The sequence below is a fragment of the Trichechus manatus genome, unplaced genomic scaffold, assembly GCF_000243295.1.
Source record: "Trichechus manatus latirostris isolate Lorelei unplaced genomic scaffold, TriManLat1.0 scaffold00043, whole genome shotgun sequence".
Lineage (NCBI taxonomy): Eukaryota > Metazoa > Chordata > Mammalia > Sirenia > Trichechidae > Trichechus > Trichechus manatus.
In genome coordinates, this window is record NW_004443979.1 from 11022333 (window position 1) to 11029982 (window position 7650).

Genomic DNA, 7650 nt, shown 5'->3' on the forward strand with positions numbered 1-7650 from the left:
TATGAAGGAGCAAGTCATATGGAGATCTGGATAATGAGGTTCCAAATAGAAAGAAGATCAAGCAGACAAGCCTGGAGGTGAATATGAGCTTGGCCAGAGGACAAGTGTGGCTAGAGTAGTAGTGAGAGGTAGGGGATGAAGTTGGGATGTTTTAACAGGGCTGTGACACAATCTGATTTTTTTGTCTTAAAAGTAACTTTGGCTGCTGTGTTGAATGAACTTTTAGGGTGAGGGAGGGAAGAAGGGTGGAGGCTGAACCAGTTAGGAAGCCATTGCAACAATTTGGGTGAGATAAGATGCTTGCTTGGCTAGGTTGGTAGAAGAGGAGGCAGTGAGGAGTGTTTGGATTTGGGACATATTAAAGATGGAGATAACTTGCTGATTGATATGGATTTGGAGTATGTGTGAGAGAGAAATCAGCACTGAAGCCTAAGTTTTGGGCCCAAGTAACTGGGAGAATGGTGGTACCATTTAATGAGGTGGGAAGCCTGGGAGAAGAGTAGGTTTGAGTGGAATATCAAGAGTTGTTTTGGATGTGTTGATCTTGAAATGTGTGTTATATCTAATTGGGGAGGTTGAGAGGGCAGTTAGATAGAGAAGTCCGGATCTCACAGAACAGGGGTGTCCTGGAAGTACAGACTGCCTTTGGAGCCATGGGGTGGGAAATGATCACAAAGAGAGCATGCAGGGATATGAAGAGAAGAATAACAAGGACCAAGGTCTCGGGAATACCACCATTTGAGGGTTTAGTAGAATAAGACATTCTAGAAAAGAGTCTTAAAAGGAGTAGCTGGAGGTAGGAGGAAGAACAGGGGAGTTTGATGGCTGGGAGCCCAGAGAAGAAAGGGTTCCAAGAAGTAAAGAGAGATTGATCATATTTGTTAAGGCTGTAGCTGCATGAATGAATTATGCTTAATAGCCAATGAGGTGCTTGAATAACCAAAAGAGATATAAGACATATTATTGTGTCCCTGAGCCTAACTGGAAAAATAAGTCACTCAAATTTGACTGTTTGGAATATTCTTAAGAGTTATGGTGGAGAGATGGGCTGGGGAAAGAAGAATAGAAGGAAAAGAAGAAGATATTTTTTCCTTTTTGGGATTAGCCACCCTGTGCTCAGTGAAAAAAGAGAGTAAATTTGTTTATTGTAGCATATATTGAGAGCCTGTTATGTGATGAGCACTGTTTAACCTTCAAAAGTATGATTCTATGGTTAGGTCTGAAAAACCAATCTTTAAGGTCAGTTTTATGTGATTCCCTTTCTGCCTCATATTCTATCATAAGAAGTCTATGCAACTTAAGTACCTTAAAACTGAAAAGAGAGGCAAGGCCAAGATGGTGGAGTAGTCAGACGTTTCCTGTGGTCCCTCTTACAACAAAGACCCAAAAAGCAAGTGAATCAATTATATACGACAATCTTGGAGCCCTGAACATCAAAGGCAAAGTTGAAGAATTGGACTGAGTGGCAGGGGGAGGGAGAGATGGTTCAGAAGCAGAGAGGAGTTGCCAGACTTGACCTGGCAGGAACCAGTACCCTGCAGCCGGCACATGAGGTGAGGCAAGCAGTGGCACTTAGGACGTGTTTTCCACATCGGGAAAGACTGAGCAGCAGAGAGTCTACTCAAGCTTCCAGAACCAGTGAAAAACAGTGCTCAATCAGCAAAAGATAAGTACATGCATCTAACCTACCTAACCAAAAGCTAAGAAGTTTCCTGAAAATAACTGAACACTCCGAGGGACAGAGTAGCAGGGGCGGAGGTCTGGGGACCATGGTTTCAGGGGACATCTAGGTCAATTTGCATAACTAAGTTTATTAAGAAAATTTTCTATATCCCACTTTGGTGAGTGGCATCTGAGGTCTTCAAAGCTAGCGAGTGGCCATCTAAGATGCATCAATTTGTCCCAAACCACCTGGAGCAAAGGAGAATGAAGAACACCAAAGACATAAGGAAAATATTAGCCCAAGAGACACAAAGGGCCACATAAACCAGAGACTCCATCAGCCTGAGACCAGAAGAACTAGATGGTGCCCAGCTACCACCAATGACCGCCCTGACAGGGAACACAACAGAGAGCCCCCGATGGAGCAAGAGAAAAGTGGGGTGCAGAACTCAAATTCTAGTAAAAAGACCAGACTTAATGGCCTGACTGAGACTGGAGGGACCCCAGAAGACATGACCCCTGAACTCTCTGTTAGCCCAAAACTAAAACCATTGCCGAGACCAACTCTTCAGACAAAGATTAGACTGGACTATGGGACATATAATGATACTTGTGAAGAGTGTGCTTCTTAGCTCAAGTAGATCCATGAGCCTAAATGGGCAGCTCCTGTCCAGAGGTGAGATGAGAAGGCAGAAAGGGACAGGAGCTGGTTGAATGGACATGGGAAATCCAGGGTGGAGAGGGGGAGTGTGCTGTCACAGTATGGGGAGTGCAGCTAGGGTCACATAGCAGTGTGTGTATAAAGTTTTATATGAGAAACTAACCTGAACTTTAAGCTTTCATTTAAAGCACAATAAAAAATATATATAAAAAACTGAAGAGAATGAAAGGAAGGTCCTCAGAAATATTTCAACAAGGGAAAGAACTCTGAAATTCAGAGTTTTAAATTAAGATTAGGAAGAAATAAAGAACAGTCTTATCAAGTGGAATATGGGAATGACGGAGGATAGAACATTACAAGCTTAGTTTCATTGGGGCACTTTGTACATTCATAGTCTGTATTAATCTATTTAATCTTTACCATAACCCAACAACATAAACATCATTATCATCCCAAATGAGGAAACTAGTGTGGAAAGATTAAGAAACTTGTACTGAAACAAATAGCATGTAGATGATTGAGCCAGGATGTAGACCTTGCAGTTCAGCTCCAGAACCCACATGCAAAACCATGTTGTCCCATTGCCTGATAACCACATGGAACAACCTCAGAAGAAGCAGCATGGAATGATACTGACTTTCGGGTCCAGTTGAAGGTCAGGTGAACAGGGTGTGGCGACATCTGGATGGAGGTGGAAGCAAATATCTGAGGTTTGACAATAGAGAAGACTGGAAAATCTTTTCAGTGAATGGGAATCTCTGACAGGGTGAGTGGGTGTGTGTGTGTGTGTGTGTGTGTGTGTGTGTGTGTGTGTGTGTGTGTGTGTGTGTGTGTGTGTGTGTGTGTAGTGTGTGTAGTGTGGAGAAAGCAGTAAAGTCTATCCACACCTGTCAGGGTATTTTAGCAATGCTACCTAGCTGCTCTGCCTGATATGTGCTGCAGTGCTTTGAAGAATAGGGTATAGACTTCTTCAGGGAGGCAGGGTGATGACAACTGAATTTCCATGTTACATGTTAAAGGGATTCTCTGAGACAGGCATGATACCGACAGCTTGGTCTGTCTTGCTTTCTTCTGAAAAATCTCTCAGCATTGTCCACCAAAAAAAAAAAAAAACAAAAAAAAAATCTGTGTAGTTGTATTTTGACATAGTCATCATACTAGCAGACTGATAAAGTTGATAGGAGGGAGGGTAGGAACGATAACTGTGAGCTCTGTATAAAGGGGAAACAAAGAACACCCACTTGTTCAGCTGTTGGCATCACCCCTCCTACAATTGTTGACTGTTACTTTCTCTCACCAAGACTGGACGGGTGGATATATCCACTTACCTGAGCTCTCAGAAGTGAGGCCTTTTTTCTCATGCCTTTTACCCAGAGGTCTGTCTGCTTTCTTTATTTTCTCTTCTGAGTCAGCTTGTGGAGAGAGGAGATGGGGATTCTGAAGATTTGTTGCAGCCAAACAAACCTCCATTGTCATATTAAATAAGATTAGACTCATGGCTGCCTCATATTGGTGTGTAAAAGGGAAAAACTCACACACACGCGCACACACACACACACACACACACACACACACACACACGCTTAGCTATTTATTTTTTTAAACAGGGAGGAGAACTTGATTGCTAACTAAATAAGTGTTACCTGAATTCAAATAGGTGATAATTGCAAAAGAAAGTCTAAATGGGCTTTTATTTGCATTGAAGAGTGAAAAAGTCATTGGTGTTTCAGAATCATGGAGAGTCTAACCCTTTGTTTTCCAGTATATGAAGGAATCTTCTGGAATTCTAAAAAGCCTGACCAAAAGTAACATTTACTATTCACTTGGGGTTGAATTAGGCTACCCGTCTAGCTTTCTCCACCTGTCTTATGTTCATAGACTGTCTTAACTTGCACCTCTGGTACTACTCATAACAGAAAGCATTAATCACATTACCAAAAGCATCTACTTTGATATGATAAGTGCTGGCTGGTGGATGCCTTCCTCTAAGGTGTCTTAACCAAAAATCTTGCCACAGATATCTCACTTAGACTAGCTATATTCAATTCGATTCAGCTGACCTTTACTAGACTCCAGTTAGATAGATGCAAAGCACTGTCCTAGTCCTTGAACAGGATGCAGAGGGAGTAAGTTGTGCCAGTTGCTCTCCTGTGCTGACTATGTAGTGGAGGAGATGAATAGGTGTATGAGTAACTTTGGTATAAAGCAAAATATAAACTCTGATGTAGGTAAGTACTGAGGGCAATGAGAATTATGTGTAGTGATAAGAGAATATTAGAAGCATTCATATATTTAATAAAATTTTGTGATGATGGACCTGTTTACATGGGAGAAAAGATGAGGTGTGACCTATATTTGGTTCTTAATAACTAGCAAGTTATTCATCTTGCTTACTTTGTTTGGACATGTCAGGAGGGACCAGCCCCTGGAGAAGGACATCATGCTTGGTAAAGTAGAGAGTTAGTGAAAAAGAGGAAGCCCCTCAATGAGATGGATTGACACAGTGGCTCCAACAGTGGATTCAGACATACCTACTATTGTGAGGATGGCGCAGGGCCAGACAACATTTCGTTCTGTTATACGTGATGTCGCTATGAGTTGGAGCTGACTTGATGGCACCTAACAACAAAAAACTGGCAAAAGATTCATATTTTATCTGACACAATAATTAATCTAACTTAATATTAGCCAGCACTTTTGAGTGCCGGTTACACAGCTTTAGGGCTGTTGTGGCCTGCTGTTGGCAGGAGTGTCAGTGAGCTCCCTCGTGTGGCCTGAAGACCACAATCTCTCTGATTACACTCAACTGAGACCAAAAAACCAAACCTGGTGCTGTCAAGTCAATCCCGACTCATAGTGACCCTATAGGACAGAGTAGACCTGCCCCATAGAGTTTCCAGAGCTGTAAATCTTTATGGAAGCAGACTGCCACATCTTTCTCCTATGGAGCATCTGGTGGGTTCAAATCACCGACCTTTCAGTTAGCAGCTGAGCACTTAACCACTTCACTACAAGGGCTCCAGTACTCCCCTAACTGGCTTATATATAGTATTTCATTGACTCCTAATACTTTATGAGGTAGAAACTGTCATTAGCTCCATTTACAATTGAAGAACATACTTAGAGGGATTAGATCACTTTTCTAAGGTCACATGCTAGTAATGATGAAACTGTAGCTTGCAACGGAGTCTGACTTACTGTAAAAGTACTCCATGTTATTACTTTGCATGTCTGTATGTCTGGAGTGGCTGTACCAAGAAACACTGATCCCTAGTGTGTATTATGTCCAGTCTCAGTAAGGCTGGTCAGAGTTGTATCTGACCCCAAACTAAAACCCCTGTAGTTGTCTCCCAAACCATTTCTCTGCAGGTTTCCTCACATCACAAAAGAAATAATTAAATTGTCTTGGGCCAAAAATTTTAATTGCAGTATTGGTGCCAGAGGTGGTTTCATGCTTGAAATGGCAGAGTCAAATGCATGAGTTGGCTCTTTCTGTGCCTAGCACAGCCATAGCCTATGGTCCCAAGAAGCATCTGAAGCATGCAGCAACTCCAAAGTATTGGATGCTGGACAAACTGGTGTGTCTGCTCCTGGTCCATTCACTGGTCCCTACAGTCTGAGAGAATGTGTCCACCTCATCATTTTCTTAAGGAACAGACTTCAGTATGCCCTGACAGGAGATAAAATAAAGAAGATTTGCATGTAGCAATTCATTAAGATTGATCGCAAGGTCTGAGCTGATATAATCTACCCTGCTGGCTTTATGGATGTCATCAGCATCAGCAAGACCAGAGAGAATTTCTGTCTGATCTGTGGCACCAAGGGTTGCTTTGCTGTTCATCGTATTACAACTGAGGATGTGGAATACAGTTTGTGCAAAGTAAGAAAGATCTTTGTGGGCATAAAAGGAATCCCTCATCTGGTAACACTTCTGCTACCCTGATCCCCTCATCAAAGTGAATGACACCATTCGGATTGATTTAGAGACTGGAAAGATTATTGATTTCATCAAGTTTGACACTAGTGACTTGTGTATGGTGACTGGAGTGCTAACCTGGGAAGAACTGGTATGATCACTAATAAAGAGAGATATCCTGGCTCTTTTGATGTAGTTCATGTGAAAGATTCCAATGTCAACAGCTTTCCCACCTGACTTTCTAACATTTTTGTTATTAACAAAGGTAACAAATCATGGATTTCTCTTCCCTGAGGGAAAGGTATCTGCCTCACCATTACTGAAGAGAGAGACGAGACTGGTTGCCAAATAGAGCAGCGGGTGAAATGATCTCTAAGTGACATGAATAAAGAGGACATTGTGAGTAATTAAAGATAATACAGCATGAAAAAAAAATTATGAGCTGGATATGAGGCATTGGTTGTGTCGTTGGTTTTTTATAGCTCATCCTTGCAGGACATTGGAATTTTGAAGTAGGGCATATAGCAAACAAAATGACAACTAATAGCAAAAGGAAAATTCCACAACCTCCTTCAGTATTTCATTAACAAAATCAGGTCTTCTAATGTGTTTAAAACAAATCAAAAGTCATTTAAAAAACATTATCTTAAACATGGAAAGATGTCTGTTGGAAGATTATTTCAGAACTGTAGACGTGACATGGCCTGGAAGATGTTAGGGGACTGGAAGTGAGTGTGTGTGTAAGAAACATCTAATTTTTATATCATAACATAAATTATTAATTTTTTTGATGAACATGTACTTCATTTCTTACTTAAACATACACTCTCACACACATACACCAATCACAGTCACTTAAAAAAACAAAGTATATCACTTACTTCCTTCTACCATCAATAGGGTGTTGTGTGGTAAGATGCTTGCAAAGTTAAATAATTCAAATAGAAACCACACTTTCAAAAACAAAAAAAAGTTAGAGTAAACAGTTTAACACTTTTATTTATACCATGCACATGTAAATTACTTATTTGGGTATTTTGAAATTCATTTAGCAATAGGAGATATGGTGTTTGAACAGGAAAGGGAAATGTCATTGTCATTCCTTGGGAGGTAGGTCTAATATTTGGACTGATGCAACACTATCATTTGTAAAACAGTGATTTAGGTGTATCCAGTGCTGTATGGGAAACCCTAGTGGCATAGTGGTTAAGAGTTCGGCTGCTAACCAGAAGGTCGGCGGTTCAAATCCACCAGACACTCCTTGGAAACCCTATGAGGCAGTTCTACTCTGTCCTATAGGGTCGCTATGAATCGGAATCGACTCGACGGCAATGGGATCTTTTTTTTTTTTGGTAATGCTGTATGAGGAGTCCCTGAGTGGTGTAAATGGTTAACGTGCTTGCTGCTGACT

The 7650-nt window shown here is 41.3% G+C and overlaps 1 pseudogene; it reads left to right on the forward strand.

Annotated features, from left to right (window-relative positions):
• The first annotated feature begins 5796 nt into the window (after nucleotides 1-5796).
• On the forward strand, nucleotides 5797-6603 carry LOC101347249 (40S ribosomal protein S4-like; annotated as a pseudogene).
• The last annotated feature ends 1047 nt before the right edge of the window (nucleotides 6604-7650 follow it).